Source organism: Bubalus bubalis, chromosome 12, assembly GCF_019923935.1.
Source record: "Bubalus bubalis isolate 160015118507 breed Murrah chromosome 12, NDDB_SH_1, whole genome shotgun sequence".
Classification (NCBI taxonomy): Eukaryota; Metazoa; Chordata; class Mammalia; order Artiodactyla; family Bovidae; genus Bubalus; species Bubalus bubalis.
This window is the reverse complement of record NC_059168.1, coordinates 42046366-42064924: the sequence shown is the minus strand read 5'-3', so window position 1 is coordinate 42064924 and position 18559 is coordinate 42046366. Positions and strand designations below refer to the sequence as shown.

The window sequence follows — 18559 nt, the reverse complement described above, 5'->3', positions numbered from 1 at the left end:
TCTTGAGAAACCTGTATGCAGGTCAGGAAGCAACAGTTAAAACTGGACATGGAACAACAGACTGGTTTCCAAATAGGAAAAGGAGTACATCAAGGCTGTATATTGTCACCCTGCTTATTTAATTTATATGCAGAGTATATCATGAGAAACGCTGGGCTGGAAGAAGCACAAGCTGGAATCAAGATTGCTGGGAGAAATATCAACAACCTCAGATATGCAGATGATACCACCCTTATGGCAGAAAGTGAAGAGGAACTCAAAAGCGTCTTGATGAAAGTGAAAGAGGAGAGTGAAAAAGTTGGCTTAAAGCTCAACATTTAGAAAATGAAGATCATGGCATCTGGTCCCATCACTTCATGGAAAATAGATGGGGAAACAGTGTATGTATATACATGTGTGTGTGTGTGTGTGTGTATATATATATGCATATATATATATAATTACATTAAATTTATTGAAACTTAAAACCCACCAAAAATATGCTAATAAAAAAAATAAGATGCCACATTTTTGTTAAGTCAGCCTTATCTTAAGCAATGGATTATATTGCTCACCATGGTCATGAATGTGGGCACAAAGGCTTTGCTCACTGAGTGATATGGGGATATAAATTGTCAGTATTTCCACACAGAAGATTTTTAGTATGAAGAAAGAGCTTTAAAATTTTCAAATGTATTACTTGATAATAGTCTAAGATTTTATCATAAGATAATAAGAGTCATATTCAAAAAATCACATGCAGACATACTCATAGCACTGTTATTTATCAGAGAAAAGAGTTTAGAAATTACACAAATATCTAACATAAGGAAACAGTTAAATTGTGTTATATACAGCAATATTGTAAAATATGCAGTTATTTAAAGTCATATATTAAAAAAACTATTTTGGGTATAAGGAAATACTCATAATACAAAAGATAAGGCACAAGTATATATATTTCATCCCTTTAAAAAAATCTCTCGTTTCTTTTTCACTGAGTAGGCATGCTAAAATATTAAAAGCAGGAAAATGAATAGTTTTTGTGTGTAAGGTGGATAATGGGCACTCTGCAACATATATATCTGTATTTTTCAGGTTTTTTAAACTTGAGAAAATATTTTTTTAAGAGGAAGAAACTGACCCTAACATTAGATCAAGTCAGTTTCCTAGCCTAAATGGCAAACTATGCTTGGACAGTATTTTCCCTGAGCAGCTAAGTCTCTCATAAGATGTGGCAATTCCTATTTCGTCAATAGAACCTTCCTTTAAAAAAAAAAAAAAAAAAAAAACAACCAGGCGAAACTTGAGTTATCAGAAGACTTAAAGGAATGTTTGGCTCACATTGTCATTCAAATTGGTTTAATTTCATTGAATTTTGTTTTATCTCTAGTAAAACATTTTGAAATGGTCCTATGAAAGACCCTCTACAACCAAGCTATTGGCTGATCAATTTGATTAGCAGTTAGGAATTATAAATGGAAGATAAAATAAGCCTTTTCTTGTTATACAGCCCTGGTAATAAATGGCAAGTACATATTTTTCTGAGGCTTTTATTCTTAGAAAGAAAGCAAAAGGATATAATAGGTTTTTTAAATACATGGCACATAATTTATTCTGACAAACAGATGTATTTTGTTGTTGCTATTATCATTTGATGAAATACTTTAAAACTAGTCCAAGGTGGTCCATTTTCAAATATAATACATACAGTACATCTAGCAGTTAACAAAATTTGGATGTGTAGCATAGAATGGTCATTATTTTTTACTGAAAAAAAAATAAAGGCACTAATTACTTACAGACAAGATACTTAGCACAAACAGATAAGCTTCAAAATGAAAAATTCTCAGTTTATGATAATTATGTTCTCTGCTTTGTTTTCAGAGACTGATAATTTGAGGCTTTAAAATCACCAGGAAGCCATTAATTGGAATTCTTCAATAAAAAATAAATTACATAGAAGTTCATGATGAGTTGTAAAAGCAAGAGAGACTGTATTATACAGTGAGCGACATTGCTTCACTATTTATAGCCTTGTACAGATATGTCTAACAGAAAACTGTAAAGAATTTGAGATGTGCAGATAGCAATTATTCACAGATCCAAACTATCTGCAAATATTTTAAATAACAGATTTAGCAGATCTCTGCACCAATAAAGGCAGGCCTTTGAGGCAGGGATTTGCTAAACACATTGCTTCTTATTTTTGACATCATCCATACCTTCCTAAGGGCTTTGCTGGTGGCTCAGTCGGTTAAGAATCTGCCTGCAATGCAGGAGACATAGGTTTGATCCCTGAGTCAGGAAGATCCCTGGAAAGAGAATGGCTACCCACTCCAATATTCTTTCCTGGAGAATTCCATGGAGAGAGGAACCTGGTGGGCTATAGTCCATGGGGTTGCAAAGGGTTGGACATGACTGAGTGACTAACACACACACACACACGCCTTCCTAAGTCCATCTCATATTCCTTACGGAGAACAGGTCTTCACATCACATGCCCAGTACAGGACCCCATATAAGTGTAAAATATCCCTGTGTCCATTTTAGAGATGTGAATTTGGATATGGTACCTATCCCTGTAGGTATGGGTTGCACTATCCATACAGGTTAGCTGAGCAGTCTCAGTTTTAAAACATAATCTTTTTAATCTGTCTGAAGAAAACCAAATCACTGTAAATCTTAAACTACCATGCTCAGAGGTAGAGGTGAGAGTTAGGGAGGAGATGGAGGTGCCAGGATAGCCTCTTTGGGATGTTCCAAGAGAAAAGCAGATCCACTCTGAGTAAGGAAAACAAGCAGTTAACAGTGATAACACCTTCATCCTTGGGTGAAGGCCAAGGAGTAGCCCACGTGTAGCCATCTATAACTGGATAGTTAGTGTGACTCTAATACTGAGATCTGGTTGCTTTGGGCCTCCCTCTCCTCTGTGTCAGCATGGAGACACTGGCCTCAACTCAAGTCCATTGTATGAAGAAAGAGAGGGATTTTTATGATGGAAGCAAACAAAGAGCATCCTCTAGTGAAAAGAGAATGGTGGGGCCTGGGGGTATAAGAAGGAAGTTGGGGCTCCCTTTCAGTTTTTTTTGTGTGTTTTGTTTTTAGGACGCCTAAATATGCCTACAATGCAGGAGACCTGGGTTGAGAAGATCCCCTGGAGAAGGGCTGGCTACCCACTCCAGTGTTCTTGCCTGGAGAAGTCCATAGACAGAGGAGCCTAGCCAACTACAGTCCACAGGGTCACAAAGAGTTGAACACAATTGAGCGATTAACACTTTCTCTTTGCCTTAACAATTTAGTTGACAATTCCATAGGGCATACCATGGTCTGCTCAGAATTGTGGGAGATTCAGGTAAAAACTATTTAACATATTAGGAATACAATGGGAGTTTGGGAAGAATAGTCAGATGTACATGGAGATGGCATCTTGGTTCTGTGAAACAAAGATTTTGTAATCTGCGATTGTCAGGATAGGCTTATGATAAGCTTCACTGGAGAACAATTCCCACATCTCAGAGGCTTGATACAACCACGGTTGATTTCTTCCTCCTGTGTATTTAATATAGGTTGCCAGGAGAGTCTGCTCGTCATAGTCTCTGAGGCTGAAGGAAACTCTCTCTTGACCACAGAGGTAAAAGAGAGTATGATGAATTGTGCATTGACCACTCAGAATTAACATGTCTTTCCTGCTCACATTTTATGGATCAGAGCAAGTCACATGGTCACTCCTAGCTTTTATGTGAAACAGAGAAATACAATCTTATCATGGATTTGGGAAGAGAACTGGAATATTGTGAACCATCCTAACCAGTGGCTACCTTAGTTTCCTAGGCCTACAGTAGCAAATTATCGCAAATGTGGTGACTTAACACAACATAAGTTCATTCTCTTGCATTTCTGGAGGTCAGAAATCTAAGATCAGTTTCATTTGGCCAATATCAAGGTGTCGAGAGGGCCATGTTCCCTACATAGGCTCTAGGGGGAAATCTGTCTCCTGGTTTTTCCAGTGTCTGAAGTTGTATTTCTTGCATTTCTTGGCTGTGGTCTCTTCCTTCATTTCCAAAACCAGCAGTAGCCTCTTATTTCAGTCCCCACACTACTGCCTTCTCTGTAGTCAGTGCTCTGTCTACATCCCTCTTGTAAAGACATTTGTGATTCCATTTGGGAAGCCCCAAGATAATCCATCGGAGAAGGCAATGGCACCCCAATCCAGTACTCTTGCTTGGAAAATCCTATGGACAGAGGAGCCTGGTAGGCTGCAGTCCATGGCGTCGCTAAGAGTCAGACACGACTGAGTGACTTCACTTTCACTTTTCACTTTCACGCATTGGAGAAGGAAATGGCAACCCACTCCAGTGTTCTTGCCTGGAGAATCCCAGGGACGGGGAAGCCTGGTGGGCTGCTGTCCATGGGGTCCCACAGAGTCGGACATGACTGAAGTGACTTAGCATAGCGTAGCATAAGATAATCCATGATACTCTCCCCATTTCAAGATCCTTAACTTGATTCCATCTGACAATTCATTTTGTCATACAAGTTAACATTCAGAAGTTCTAGGTATAAGGACCTGGATGTCTTTGGGGGACATTATTCAATCCATCAGAGTACCATAGAGTCAGGAGTCCTAGATATGATTCCCATATCCATAATTTTTGTCTCCTTAACCCTACGAAAGTATAATTCTCAGGCTCAGGTTTTTTCATTTATAAAAGGAAGGTTGAAAATGCTTCATGGGAGTTGTAAGGATTAAATTGTTCATCTACATGTAAATTTTCTATAATGATTTTTTTTTAATTTTAAGATTTTCTTTAGTCTAAAAGAATTTGTATACCTATGAATATGCATATATTCAAATTCATCTGGATCACCTGGATGACTGCTCTTAGGTTCAATATCTGGGTTTGCATTTATTTAAAATCATATAAGCATTCATGTGCATACATGCTAAACTGCTTTAGTCATATCTGATTGTTTTCAATGCTATGGACTGTAGTCCACCAGGCTCCTCTGTCCATGGGATTATCCAGGCAAGAATACTAGAGTGGGCTGCCATGCCCTCCTCCAGGGGATCTTTCCAACTCATGAATCAAACCCTTGTTTCTCATGTCTCCTGCATTGGCAGGTGGATTCTTTACCACTAGCACCATCTGGGAAGCCCATAAGCACTCATGATCACCTCTTAATATTGTTAATATTGTGCTTCTAAGACTGTATTGTGCAGCAGGTAAAGCTGCTATATTGGTAACTAATGCAGATCCCAAGGACCTAAGCTCAGAGATCTGATGAAGGAACTCAGGAGAAGAGCTCAGAAGTATGCATTCTTTTTACCACTAAAGCTGATTTTCACTGGATGTTGTTCTATAAACCTCCCTTTGAAAAATAGCATACTGGTAGGCATGTCTGGGTGTTGTTAGGTTATTATGTCCTTGTATCGAAATGAGAGTTCAGCTTCCTCCATGTCCATGCTCATATACTCAGAGCCCATGTCAAGCTCTACTTGATAAAGGAGAGGATTTATATATAAAGCAGAGGATTATTGAGGTTAAAAACCTATACAGCACAAAATAAACCAATGTTACCTACTTATGTGAATCAGTATGGTCCTTCATTCACAATTACAAATGGAAAATCAGGATGTGCAGATATATTTTTTACAAAATTAAGTGAATAACTACAAAGGAAAAAACAAAACAACTAATCTCAAGGGGGAACAGAAAAGAAGGTTAAATATACAAATTAATATGTTTAGAATGATTTAAGAAGGCACTGCATCCATAATACATAAAATCAGGCTACTATTAAAAATTAACAGAGGATGAAAAAGGGTTCTTGAAAATTAAAACTATAATTTTTGAAATTATAAAAGGGAAGCTAAATAATTGACTGGGATCACTTGAATTCATGATCTGGATGAGAAATCTGCATGTATCTCTCAGACGAGAAGCAAAAAAAATAAAAGATGAGATGGAAAACATGAGAGAAAAGTAAGAATAATAGAGAATAAATCCAAGAAGCTCAATACATAAATAATAGTCGATATAGCAGGAGAAATAGAGAAAATCTTTTTAAATTTCTGGGCTGAAGAATATGTTTTCATTTTGAAAAGATTCATTTTCAAAATGAAGTTTCGCTTTGAAAGTACCAAGCAGGATTGATGAGTTAAAACCTATTGAAACATATTCTTAAAATTGCAAGATTATAGATATAAAAATTCTAGAGTCTTCTGAGGTGGTAGGCAGAGGACAAGAAGAAAGTCATACACTTTCTAACACCATACACAAAAATAAACTCAAAATGGATTAAAGATCTAAACGTAAGACCAGAAACTATAAAACTCCTAGAGGAGAACATAGGCAAAACACTCTCTGACATACATCACAGCAGGATCCTTTATGACCCACCTCCCAGAATATTGGAAATAAAAGCAAAAATAAACAAATGGGACCTAATTAACCTTAAAAGCTTCTGCACATCAAAGGAAACTATTAGCAAGGTGAAAAGACAGCCTTCAGAATGGGAGAAGATAATAGCAAATGAAGCAACTGACAAACAACTAATCTCGAGAATATACAAGCAACTCCTACAGCTCAACTCCAGAAAAATAAATGACCCAATCAAAAAATGGGCCAAAGAACTAAATAGACATTTCTCCAAAGAAGACATACAGATGGCTAACAAACACATGAAAAGATGCTCAACATCACTCATTATCAGAGAAATGCAAATCAAAACCACTATGAGGTACCATTTCACACCAGTCAGAATGGCTGCAATCCAAAAGTCTACAAGTAATAAATGCTGGAGAGGGTGTGGAGAAAAGGGAACCCTCTTACACTGTTGGTGGGAATGCAAACTAGTACAGCCACTATGGAGAACAATGTGGAGATTCCTTAAAAAACTGGAAATAGACATGCCTTATGATCCAGCAATCCCACTGCTGGGCATACACACTGAGAAAACCAGAAGGGAAAGAGACACGAGTACCCCAATGTTCATCGCAGCACTGTTTATAATAGCCAGGACATGGAAGCAACCTAGATGTCCATCAGCAGATGAATGGATAAGAAAGCTGTGGTGCATATACACAATGGAGTATTATTCAGCCATTAAAAAGAATACATTTGAATCAGTTCTAATGAGGTGGATGAAACTGGAGCCTATTATACAGAGTGAAGTAAGCCAGAAAGAAAAACACCAATACAGTATACTAACGCATATATATGGAATTTAGAAAGATTGTAACAATAACCCTGTGTACGAGACAGCAAAAGAGACACTGATGTATAGAACAGTCTTATGGACTCTGTGGGAGAGGGAGAGGGTGGGAAGATTTGGGAGAATGGCATTGAAACATGTAAAATATCATGTATGAAATGAGTTGCCAGTCCAGGTTTGATGCACGATACTGGATGCTTGGGGCTGGTGCACTGGGACGACCCAGAGGGATGGAATGGGGAGGGAGGAGGGAAGAGGGTTCAGGATGGGGAACACATGTATACCTGTGGCGGATTCATTTTGATATTTGGCAAATCTAATACAGTTATGTAAAGTTTAAAAATAAAATAAAATTAAAAAAAAAAAAAAAAAAGAAAGTCATACATAAAGTGATGAGAAGCAGATTGGCATCAGGTTTGTTACTTGCCACACTAATAGAGGACAACGGGACAATGTCTTAAGTGTATAGAGGTAAACCAACGTTCAAGCAGGACAGTGAAATATAGACTTTTCAGTCTGTGCTTAGAAAATAAATATTTTCTAAATATTTAGGTATTTAAATATTTAGAAAATAAATCAACACACGTGGGAGTAGTAGTTGACACATATACTAAATGAGATAAGATCACAGTATGCTGGTGGTGAAGTAGTGAGTGAGGAACTGGTGGTTTCTGATAATGAAAAAAATAAAATCCTGCTAAGAATTTTTTGTTTTGGTGTGTGGAAAGAGATTAATTGTGATAAAATCTACATGTTGATAGAAAACTTTATATTTAAAAATGTGGCTTAAGTGTTTGATGGTTCATTTCAGTCTCTCAGTCGTGTCCGACTCTTTGTGACTCCATGGAGTGCAGCACGCCAGGCTTCCCTGTCCTTCACCAACTCCTGGAGTTTGCTCAAACTCATGTCCACTGAGTCAGTGATGCCATTCAGCCATCTCATCCTCTGTCATCCCCTTCTCCTCCTGACTTCAATCTTTCACAGAATCAGAGTCTTTTCAAACGAGTCAGTTCTTCACATCAGATGGCCAAAGCATTGGAATTTCAGCTTCAGCATCAGTCCTTTCAATGAATATTCAGGACTGATTTCCTTTAGGATGTACTGGTTGAATCTCCTTGCAGTCCAAGGGACTCTCAAGACTCTTCTCCAATACTATAGTTCAAAAGCGTCAATATTTCAGCACTCAGCTTTCTTTATAGTCCAACTCTCACATCCATACATGACTACTGGGAAAAACCATAGCTTTGACTAGATGGACCTTTGTTGACAAAGTAATGTCTCTGCGTTTTAATATGCTGTCTAGGTTGGTCATAGCTTTTCTTCCAATGAGCAAGCGTCTTTTAATTTCATGGCTGTAATCACCATCTGCAGTGATTTTGGAGCCCCCCGAAATAAAGTCTCACTGTTTCCATTGTTTCCCCATCTATTTGCCATGAAATGATTGGACCAGATGCCATGATCTTTGTTTTCTGAATGCTGAGTTTTAAGCCATATTTTTCACTCTCCTCTTTCACTTTATCAAGAGGTTCTTTAGTTCTTTGCTTTCTGCCGTAAGGGTGGTGTCATCTGCATATCTAAGGTTATTGATATTTTTCCAGGCAATCTTGATTCCAGCTTGTGCTTCATCCAGCCCAGCACTTTGCATGATGTACTCTGCATATAAGTTAAGTAAGCAGGGTGACAATATACAGCCTTGATGTACTCCTTTCCCAACTTGGAACCAGTCTGTTGTTCCATGTCCGGTTCTAGCTGTTGCTTCTTGACCTGCATATAGATTTCTCAGGAGGCAGGTAAGGTGGTCTGGTATTCCCAATCTCTTTAAGAATCTTCCACAGTTTGTGATCCACATAGTCAGAGGCTTTTGTACAGTCAATAAAACAGAAGTAGATGTTTTTCCTGTAAATCTCTTGCTTTTTTGATGACCCAAGAGATGTTGTCCATTTCATCTCTGGCTCTTCTGCCTTTTCTAAATCCTTCTTGAACATTTAGAAGTTCATAGTTCATGTATTGTTGAAGCCTACTTGGAGAATTTTGAGCATTACTTTGCTAGCATTTGAGATAAGTGCAATTGTGCAGTTGTTTGAACATTCTTTGGCATTGCCTTTCTTTGGGATTGGAATGAAGACTGACTTTTTCGAGTCCTGTGGCCACTGCTGACCATTAGGAAAAGGGTTTAGAACTTTGAAAGCATTAGCATAAATGAAAAATGGAGCAAGAAAATGTTATCATTTTAACAAAAGACAAAAGAAAAAAACTAAAGAAAACTAGAATATATGGCTCATTAAAGTATAAATGCAATGAAAGGGCTATATCTCAAAGTATCAATAAGTACATTATATTTGAATGGATTACATTTACCTTTTAAAATAAAATTGCTTTCTAATTTTCTAATAATAATGATCAGCTAGATGTTATATAAAATAGATATATCAAAACCATATAAGAGAAGAATAAAACAGATTGAAAAAATACCAGAAGAATGTCAATTATAAAGGAAAACATTTCAATATTAATATAAGATGAAATTAAATTAAAAATACATGCTTTAGATCCAACAAAGAAGACTATCATATATTCATTCAGCAAGGATATCCAATAATCATGAATTTTTGTGCATCTGAAAATATACCTTTGAAATATACATAAAGAAAAACTTTTTACCAAGCAAGGAGAAGTGGAAATCTGTAAACAGAGATAAAAAAATTTAACATATCTCTCTCTTAAAAAAAAAAAAAAAGTGGGCTAAAGTTAAGTGAAGTTATGGGATTTAAATAATATAATAAAAAGTTTGGTTTTATATCTCCATATAGATGTAAAATTATTTTCATGTTGGGTATAGGTGTACTGGATATAAATGATAACACTTAATAAATAGAAAATGTATGTTCTTTTCAGATTCAGTGAAACATTTAAAAATTTAATAATGTATTCAGTTCAGTTCAGTCATTCAGTCGTGTCCGACTGTATGTGACCCCATGAACCGCAGCACGCCAGGCCTCCCTGTCCATCACCAACTCCCAGAGTTTACCCAAACCCATGTCCATCAAGTCGGTGATGCCATCCAACCATCTCATCCTCTGTCGTCCCCTTCTCCTCCTACCTTCAATCTTTCCCAGCACCAGGGTCTTTTCAAATGAGTCAGCTCTTTGCAAGAGGTGGCCAAAGTATTGGAGTTTCAGCTTCAACATCAGTCCTTCCAATGAACACCCAGGACTGATCTTTATGATGGTCTGGTTGGATCTCCTTGCAGTCCAAGAGATTCTCAAGAGTCTTTTCCAACACCACAGTTCAAAAGCATCAATTCTTCGGCACTCAGCTTTCTTCACAGTCCAACTCTCACATCCATACATGACCACTGGAAAAACCATAGCCTTGACTAGATGGACCTTTGTTGGCAAAATAATGTCTCTGCTTTTTAATATGCTGTCTAGGTTGGTCATAACTTTCCTTCCAAGGAGTAAGCATCTTTAAATTTCATGGCTGCAATCACCATCTGCAGTGATTTTGGAGCCCAGAAAAATAAAGTCAGCCACTGTTTCCACTGTTTCCCCATCTATTTGCCATGAAGTGATTGGACCGGATGCCATGATCTTAGTTTTCTGAATGTTGTATTTTCTCTAGAGAAAAATCTCAATAAATGCTAAATCATAGAAATAGCTAGTCTAAATTCTCTGGCCACAAAGAAATAAAATTACTTCTTTAGGTCAATTTCTATAGACAATTTCTATAGTAAATACTAAAGAGTATTTACTCTGTACTTAGAATTAAGAATTGTAACAAGTAAATGTTCTCATTTACTATAGGAAAAACTGACAGATGTAAGGTAAATTGTGGGGATTGTGAAAGAATGTATGGCTGTTAATATTTCTATAAATTTAGAAATTTACTTGAAATAGACTTTTTTTAGAACTGATCCAATAAAATTAATCAAATAAAATTAGAAAATTTTAACAGACATATAATGTTAAAAGTAACAAAAATGTGTACATAATTTGGTTCTATCAAATCATTAGTCTCAGAAAATTTTAGAATGTCTTCTACCAAAAATTTAAGAAACAGATAATTTCTCATGTTTTATACATTTTTCTAGAGTGTTAAAAATGATGGAAATCTACCAAAGTGATTTTGCTAAGCTTATAAGTTTGGCACACATGAGTAAAACTATAGATTAGTATTTTTCTACTATTAGATGTAAATACCCTAAATAAAATGATAAAGCAAAAAAAAATTAAATTCAGTAATACTTCAAATCATACATCATTACTTGCTAGTGTTTATTGTGGTAATGGCAACCCACTCCAGTGTTCTTGCCTGGGGAATCCCATGGAAAGAGGAGCCTGGTGGGCTACAGTTTGTGGGGTCACAAAGAGTTGGACACGACTGAGCGACTAACACACACTGAGGATATATGTTGTTTGGAAATACAGTAATGAAATTTACTGTATTAACAGATCAAAAGGGTAAACTCTGTTAATAATAATATAATGAATAATGAATATAATGAATAATATAATGAATTCTAGAATAAGAACCAAGTACAACCATACAAATGACTATCATAAAGGCTATCCAGGAGATACCCCAAGACATGGAAAAATCAAAAAAGCATTTTATTAAAAAGATAAAATATATATATAAGCAAATGCAGAACAGTCTATATAGTATGATTCTTATGTTAAAGACACAAATTAAGCCTATGTATATAAATAGAGAAAAACTTGAAGGAAACATACCAAAGTGATAAACGTGATTACTTTGAATGAGTGAAATGGGATTGGAGTGCAGACTCAAGGATATTACTCTATGTGCTGAATTTTTGAATAATCATAACTATAACTGTATGTGCTTTTTAAAATCACCAAATTGCATTCAGATTTTAGTTGCATAAAATAATTAAAACATCAAACAAAGAGGGTCTTCACTTATAAAATCCTTTCACTGATCCTGCTACATCAGGTAGAAATATGTATTTCCTCTGTGGAGGAGGGCTATTTGTCAGTTATTCAGGTCATGTGCAAACCATTCCTTCTGAACATGTAGCTGCCTTTACTGGGATTCTGGATCCAGGAACATCCTTAGATGTTTGTTTGAGTTTCTTTAGTAATTTTTCAACCAGAAGGAAATGCTCTGTTCAGTTGCTTGGTTCTTATATCAAGTTTATCTCTATTCTAAAATGATTAAACTAGCTACTGATTGGTTTATATAATGAATCCATGCAAGCCAAAGTCATGGTCCCTGGAATTCTCAGTATTGAACTATTTTGCTTGCCACCTCTTCCAATGCCTAGGTCTGCAGAACACACCCAGAAGCTTTTCATAATATTTAAAATGTAACACCAATTTTTCCATAACTTAAATGTGACAAATTCATATCTTTTTTGGGAATGACAGAGCTAGTCTGATTTTATGGAGACAGGGTAATGATGTCAAGATAAGATAAAACAATATTGGCCAGCTTCTGTGAACATGTTTTAATGTCACGACAGACTGGGGCAGAGTTGGGGACAATGCCACACAATAAAAATATTGGGACTCTGCAGGCACGGAAACAGCTCATAATTCTTGGTGAATAAAACCCACAGTAAATCACATGAAATCAATTGATAAGAGATTCCCCAGCAGATTAAATATTCTCTTCCCCTTCATTAATGAGCGGCTGCAGCCCAGAGTTGATTGTTGACAAGGCTCATTTTGATAAATGTCTTCTTAGTCACTGAAAATAAATTGGCCATAATGAGACATTATCTTCTATTTCTTCTATTAAGTTTATATTTCTGTGTTGCCATCTGGGGAGGTGGAAGACAGAACTGATAACTCTGGACCAGGAATTTCTTCTGAACTGTAGACAGAAGAAACTGCCTTAGTGTAGACATCTAAACCGTCTACACTATACTCTGTCTTCCTTCACAGATTTTACCATCAGGAAACTAACAAAATTACACGCACACAAACCCATGCAATCATGTATTATAGGATGCCTGAAACATTGGACTAGGGATAGCAAATAGACACCCTTGGACTTTGAATTCTGTTTTAGATGATGTTCTCTATGAAGCAGGCTCTGAGGTGGAGATTAGCAGGAAGGAAGTTGATTGGGGAATCAACTTCTCAGAACAAGACATAGAAGAGGGAAGGCAGCAGGGCTGGTCCAAAGGAGTGGCAGGACTACAATGCGGTGACAATAAAGGCCTCATCTGATCTCTTTTGGAGCAGTCTGCAGCTGGGATGGTCCTGGAGAGTGGTCTCCAGTTGGTTCAAGGGGAAGACTCTTTAGAGCTTGTCTTGAATGTGGGTGTTTCCCAGACAGGACTTGATTGCTGCTGCTGCTGCTGAGTTGCTTCAGTCGTGTATGACTCTGTGCAACCCCATAGATGGCAGCTCACCAGGCTCCCCCGTCCCTGGGATTCTCCAGGCAAGAACACTGGAGTGGGTTGCCATTTCCTTCTCCAATGCATGAAAGTGAAAAGTGAAAGTGAAGTTGCTCAGTCGTGTCCGACCCTCAGTGACCCCATGGACTGCAGCCTACCAGTCTCCTCCGTCCATGGGATTTTCCAGGCAAGAGTACTGGAGTGGGGTGTCATTGCTTCTCCGAGGACTTGATTAGGTAGTCCTTTTTAGCCAGGGACTCTGAGAAGGGATTTCCAGCTGTCACTCACCACATCCCCAGCAGCTGGGGAATTGTGTACCTCAACATAGAAGGCAAGACCTGGCCACCACAGAGTCTACTCATTGCCTAGTTAGTTAATGCTTTTGCTAACTCCTCCTGAGTTCTTACTTGAATGTTTATTGGAATACCATTGCATAATCTATTATCTCAGTTAAGTCACTCCACCTCTATGTAGAATGCAAAGGTGGAACTCATGACTAGATCATCCTACCTAGGAACTCTGTGTACTAAGGATATTATTGGGCTTCCCTGATGGGTCGGATGGTAAAGGAATTGCCCGCAGTGCAGGAGACCCGGCTTTGATCCCTGGATTGGGAAGATCCCCTAGAGAAGGAAATGGCACCCCACTGCAGTATTCTTGCCTAGAGAATTCCATGAACAGGGGAGCCTGGCAGGCTACAGTCCATGGGGTCACAAAGAATCGGACACGACTGAGCGACTAACACACACACACACACACACACACACAAGGATTTTCTTACTGGAGTGTTTTAAGCATGACAGTTTAAAATAGAAGTGCAACAGGTAATGTAGTTTTTCATGTCTTTGGTGGACAAGCCCACTTCATTCCTTTTAAATGCTTTTGTTTAAATCTCTCTTGGGTGCCTGGGATGAAAGGAGGTCACAGGCATCTTTGACAGTCTGAAATTATCAGGAATAGTTCCAAAATTTATTTAAGAACTGATTGTCTTCTATGCACATGAGAGAGAAGAAAAAAAAGTCTTCAGAAATAACAGAATTAAGCATGCTCTATTTTGTAGCCTTGTAATGACCTCCAGCAAATGCCTGACCTACTTCTGAAGGCCTTGAGTCCACTTGCATGAACATGATGTCTTAAAAGCTGACTCGGAAATCAAAGTCAAAAAACTGGCACCGTCCAAGTAATGGAGCAGGGAGGGATGTCCTGTGCTATTTGGTAAAAAAGACAAAATTTAAAATAGAATAAAAATTGCCTCCAGTCATTTAATTTGGAGGGAGCACAGGAATTGTACAGCATTTGAGTCTGATAGTAGCTTGAATTAAAAGAACTAATCTGCAATGGATTTTCTTATGCTGATCCTGTTGGAAACAGATATTTCTCCAGCTATATTAAGGCCTAGAGGCAGTAACTCCTGCCTGCCCACAAGAGGTTAACTAGTAAGCAGTGCTCTGTGAAGATCCCCAAATGTTCTGTGTCAGATTCTTATTCTTCCTGCTGCAACTGATGCTGTCACTGGTCAGCAGAAACAGGGTTTTTGCTGTTTTACTTTAGAAGGTAAATTTCACAGCAAGAGGCCAAGAAGAGATTATGTTAGAGAAGTCTTGGACTTACCTGATCCAAGAGTTATTCCTTTGCACTATAAGAGAGGCTCAGGGAGAATGACTTTTCTACCCTCTCAGTCCTGGTGTAAGTCACTTATATGCTCTAGCAACATTTCCTACTCTGTGGCTTTTTTAACACTAGTCTTGTGTCTGACTTCAGTAAAAACTCTTTCTGTTAAATAAATTTGGGGAATACAATTAATATTTCCTATACCCCTTTCTTGCAGATTCACAGCGAATATCAGCATGTGAAAAGAGCATGTGCTCCTGACTTCAGAGAAAAATCCTGGTGAATCCATTTTTCCAATCTTCCTTAATTTGTGGCCCTCCTTCCTCTTCCCTCATTTGGTCACACCTTCATAATTCCCACAAAATGTACTGCAGACCAGTTTGGGAAATGCTGTTTGAGCTGAACTGTCAATCAAGGTCAAAGGACACTCCAGTGCTCTTCTTACAAGTCTAACTTGTCTGCCTCCTCCAGGAATCCTCTAAGCACCCTGTGAAGGGGACAGGTGTAGTGACTTCCCAAGGCTGGTAGTCAAATCTCCTCTTGCCTTCCTTCTTTTCCCTTCCCTTTCCCAGCCTTCTCTTCCCTTTCCCACCCCTCCCTCTTTTTCCTTTAAGCCACAATAGTACTTTCACAGCAGAGGATCACCCCAACTTGGTTATAAACTCTTAATATGTCACAAAAATCTTAGATCTCCACTCTGCTGTGCTCACAGTAATCTGTCAATAAATATTGATGGATAATTGAAGAACTCAAAGCAATGGATTAGATGACAGAAAAAATTGAAAGAATTCATCCCTAAGAGTGTGTGTGGTTGAAAACAAGGCTGATTCAGAGGCAAGAGAATCTTGAGGATGGGCAGTAGCATTGGGCAAGGTTGTATCATCTTCCTGGAGCTCAGTCCAGGAAGTATTGGATTCATAGCAGCACAATTGGGATCCACAGTGACGTCAAACTCAGTCAATACCTATGGATAATGATGTATTCCCCTGGAGCAAATCACAATCCGTTTGACTACCTTTGTTCTTCTAGTCAAAAAGTTACAAGAAAATCTCATTACTTTCATCCCACCTCTAGTTTTTTTTGTCCCCCAAGGATGCTATTCAATTCTAAAAGCCCTTGAGAAGCTCCCCAAGGTATACTGTTTCTTGCTTTTACTACATCTCCTGATTATAACTTTTTTTTTTGATTCCTTGAAAAATGCTATAATAGCCTTTTACTGTAAATAGTGACTACTACCCTCAGATTTAACTCTCCCAAAAGAAAGACACAAAAGCAACTCCAGTATGAGGGTATAAGGAGGAGGTGGTGGCTATTATACCACTAGGATTTATATGGTATTATAAATTTCTATAAAAGTGGGAATTACAGAGAATCTACTTGCCTTCCTGGTTACAACCTGGTTGCCTTATAGAATATTCCACTTCTGTTCACTGTAGAGCATGGGCAGGTTAAGATTTCTCTTTAGATGAATAGATCAACAGATAGAGATGTATAAGTTTTATATAGTCTAGGATTATTACATCAGCTTTTACTTTGTAAATATAAATGATATTTACTATAAGATCTGTATTTATTTAAAAAAAAATTGAGCCTGTGAAAGCACTTGCAAATAGACACATGAAAGTATAAAGTGTTCAAATTCCTTCAATATAGTATTTTTGTCACAAATATGGTTATGAGAAATTTTAGTTTGTACTGTTCACCGTAGAAAGGACATTTAACAAAGAAGATGCAGTGTTATGGAATTCAACTCTGGATTCTGACAACAAAGGACCAGCATACCCATCTAATTTTTTTTCATTCTTAACATTTCAATCAACCAAATGACACATGTTGCCTGCCATTTAATATAGTCTCTGTATTCAAGGATCACTTCAGACTTTCAGGTTTACTTGATGAAGAGTTTGGACTGATGTCATCAGGGAATGCTTCCTGGTGGAGGCAGTATTTGGGCCGTGAATGGTGGCTAGCATTTGGACAGACATTTCCTCGGTGGGAATGAGTGAGGAGTGCTTTTAGGCTTTCGGAATACCATCATGAATGGTGCAGAAATGACAAGAGCACTACCTTTGTCAGGGTAGTGCTCCAGTCATGGACTGAAGTGCAGTCCCTAAACAAAAAAGCAATGGAGAATAATGCTGGGCATGTCCACTTTGGAAATTGCTGAGTGGTGATTTTGCTATCTTCCTATGGTCCAGCCTCTTTTACCTTAGTATTGTAACGTGCTGACCTATCCTAATCCATTGCGAGATATATCAGTAATTTGACTCTGGGGAAAATAACAAGTAGAGATTTTGTTGACCTATATTTGTTTTATGTAAATTAAAGCTGCTGCTTTTATAATCATGTTTTAAGAATCTTAGTATATCATGAAGTCTCCTATTGTCCGCTGCTGCAATTTAGGTATGACTGGGCCAACGTGGCCAATTAGTGGGACAGAATGAGTAACATGCAGTACCATATCCACTACATCCATCAGCATGGGTTCAAGCTCATCAGTCTGAGGGTGAATAAACTCAGCACAGAGAGAGACTGTGCCAAAGCCTTCATCAGACGGGAGCCTGCGGTCTCATAGCTGCTCCTGGACTGTTCTCCTGATCCAGCCCTGATACATATCTGGGCCCTGAGATAACAGAGGCTATAAATTCCTATATATTACATACTGGGTCTCAAAGAACATTGACTTTATTGTTCAGTTGCTCAGATGTGTCCGAATCTTTGTGACCGATGAACAGCAGCTCACTAGGCTTCCCTGTCCTTCACCATCTCTCAGAGTTTGCTCAAACTCATGTCCATTGAGTCAGTGATGCCATCCAACCATGTCAAACTCTGCTGCCCCCTTCTCCTCCTGCCCTCAATTTCCCCAGTATCAGGGTCTTTTCCAGTGAGTTGGCTCTTTGCATCAGGTGGTCAAAGTATTGGAGCTTCAGCATCAACCCTTCCAGTGAATATTCACAATCAATTTCCTTTAATATAATGCAACACAAGATGGAGAGAATGCTTTGCCACATCTCCCTTCACTAGTAAATGGCAGCCGAAAAATTACTGTACTTAATAGAGTAGCTGGAAAAACTGAAGCACAAAGAACAGCTCAGATACTGTGAGATACTCTGGAAATTTCCAAAAGTACTTGAAGCATGGGCTTCAGCAGATGAAGAGGATATGTATATCTCTCTCTCTCTCCGTTCATATATATAAGGGACTTCACTTCCTATCCAAGCAGGTAACTGATTACTTGGGTAAACAGTGTCGCTTGCATTCTTTTGCATACCGGTGCAGTTACAGAATTACTGGTAAGAAAGGAAGTGGCCTTATAGCCACAAGACTCATTGTGTCAACATAAGAAATCCTGTGTCATATGCATGAACATCACCCTCCAGATAT

The 18559-nt window shown here is 38.0% G+C and overlaps 1 long non-coding RNA gene across 1 annotated transcript; it reads left to right on the top strand.

Annotated features, from left to right (window-relative positions):
* Positions 1 to 325: 325 nt before the first annotated feature.
* On the top strand, positions 326 to 17518 carry LOC123328502. Its single transcript, XR_006543365.1, has 2 exons — positions 326 to 380; positions 15393 to 17518. It is a non-coding gene; the product is annotated as an uncharacterized LOC123328502 (long non-coding RNA).
* Positions 17519 to 18559: the final 1041 nt, after the last annotated feature.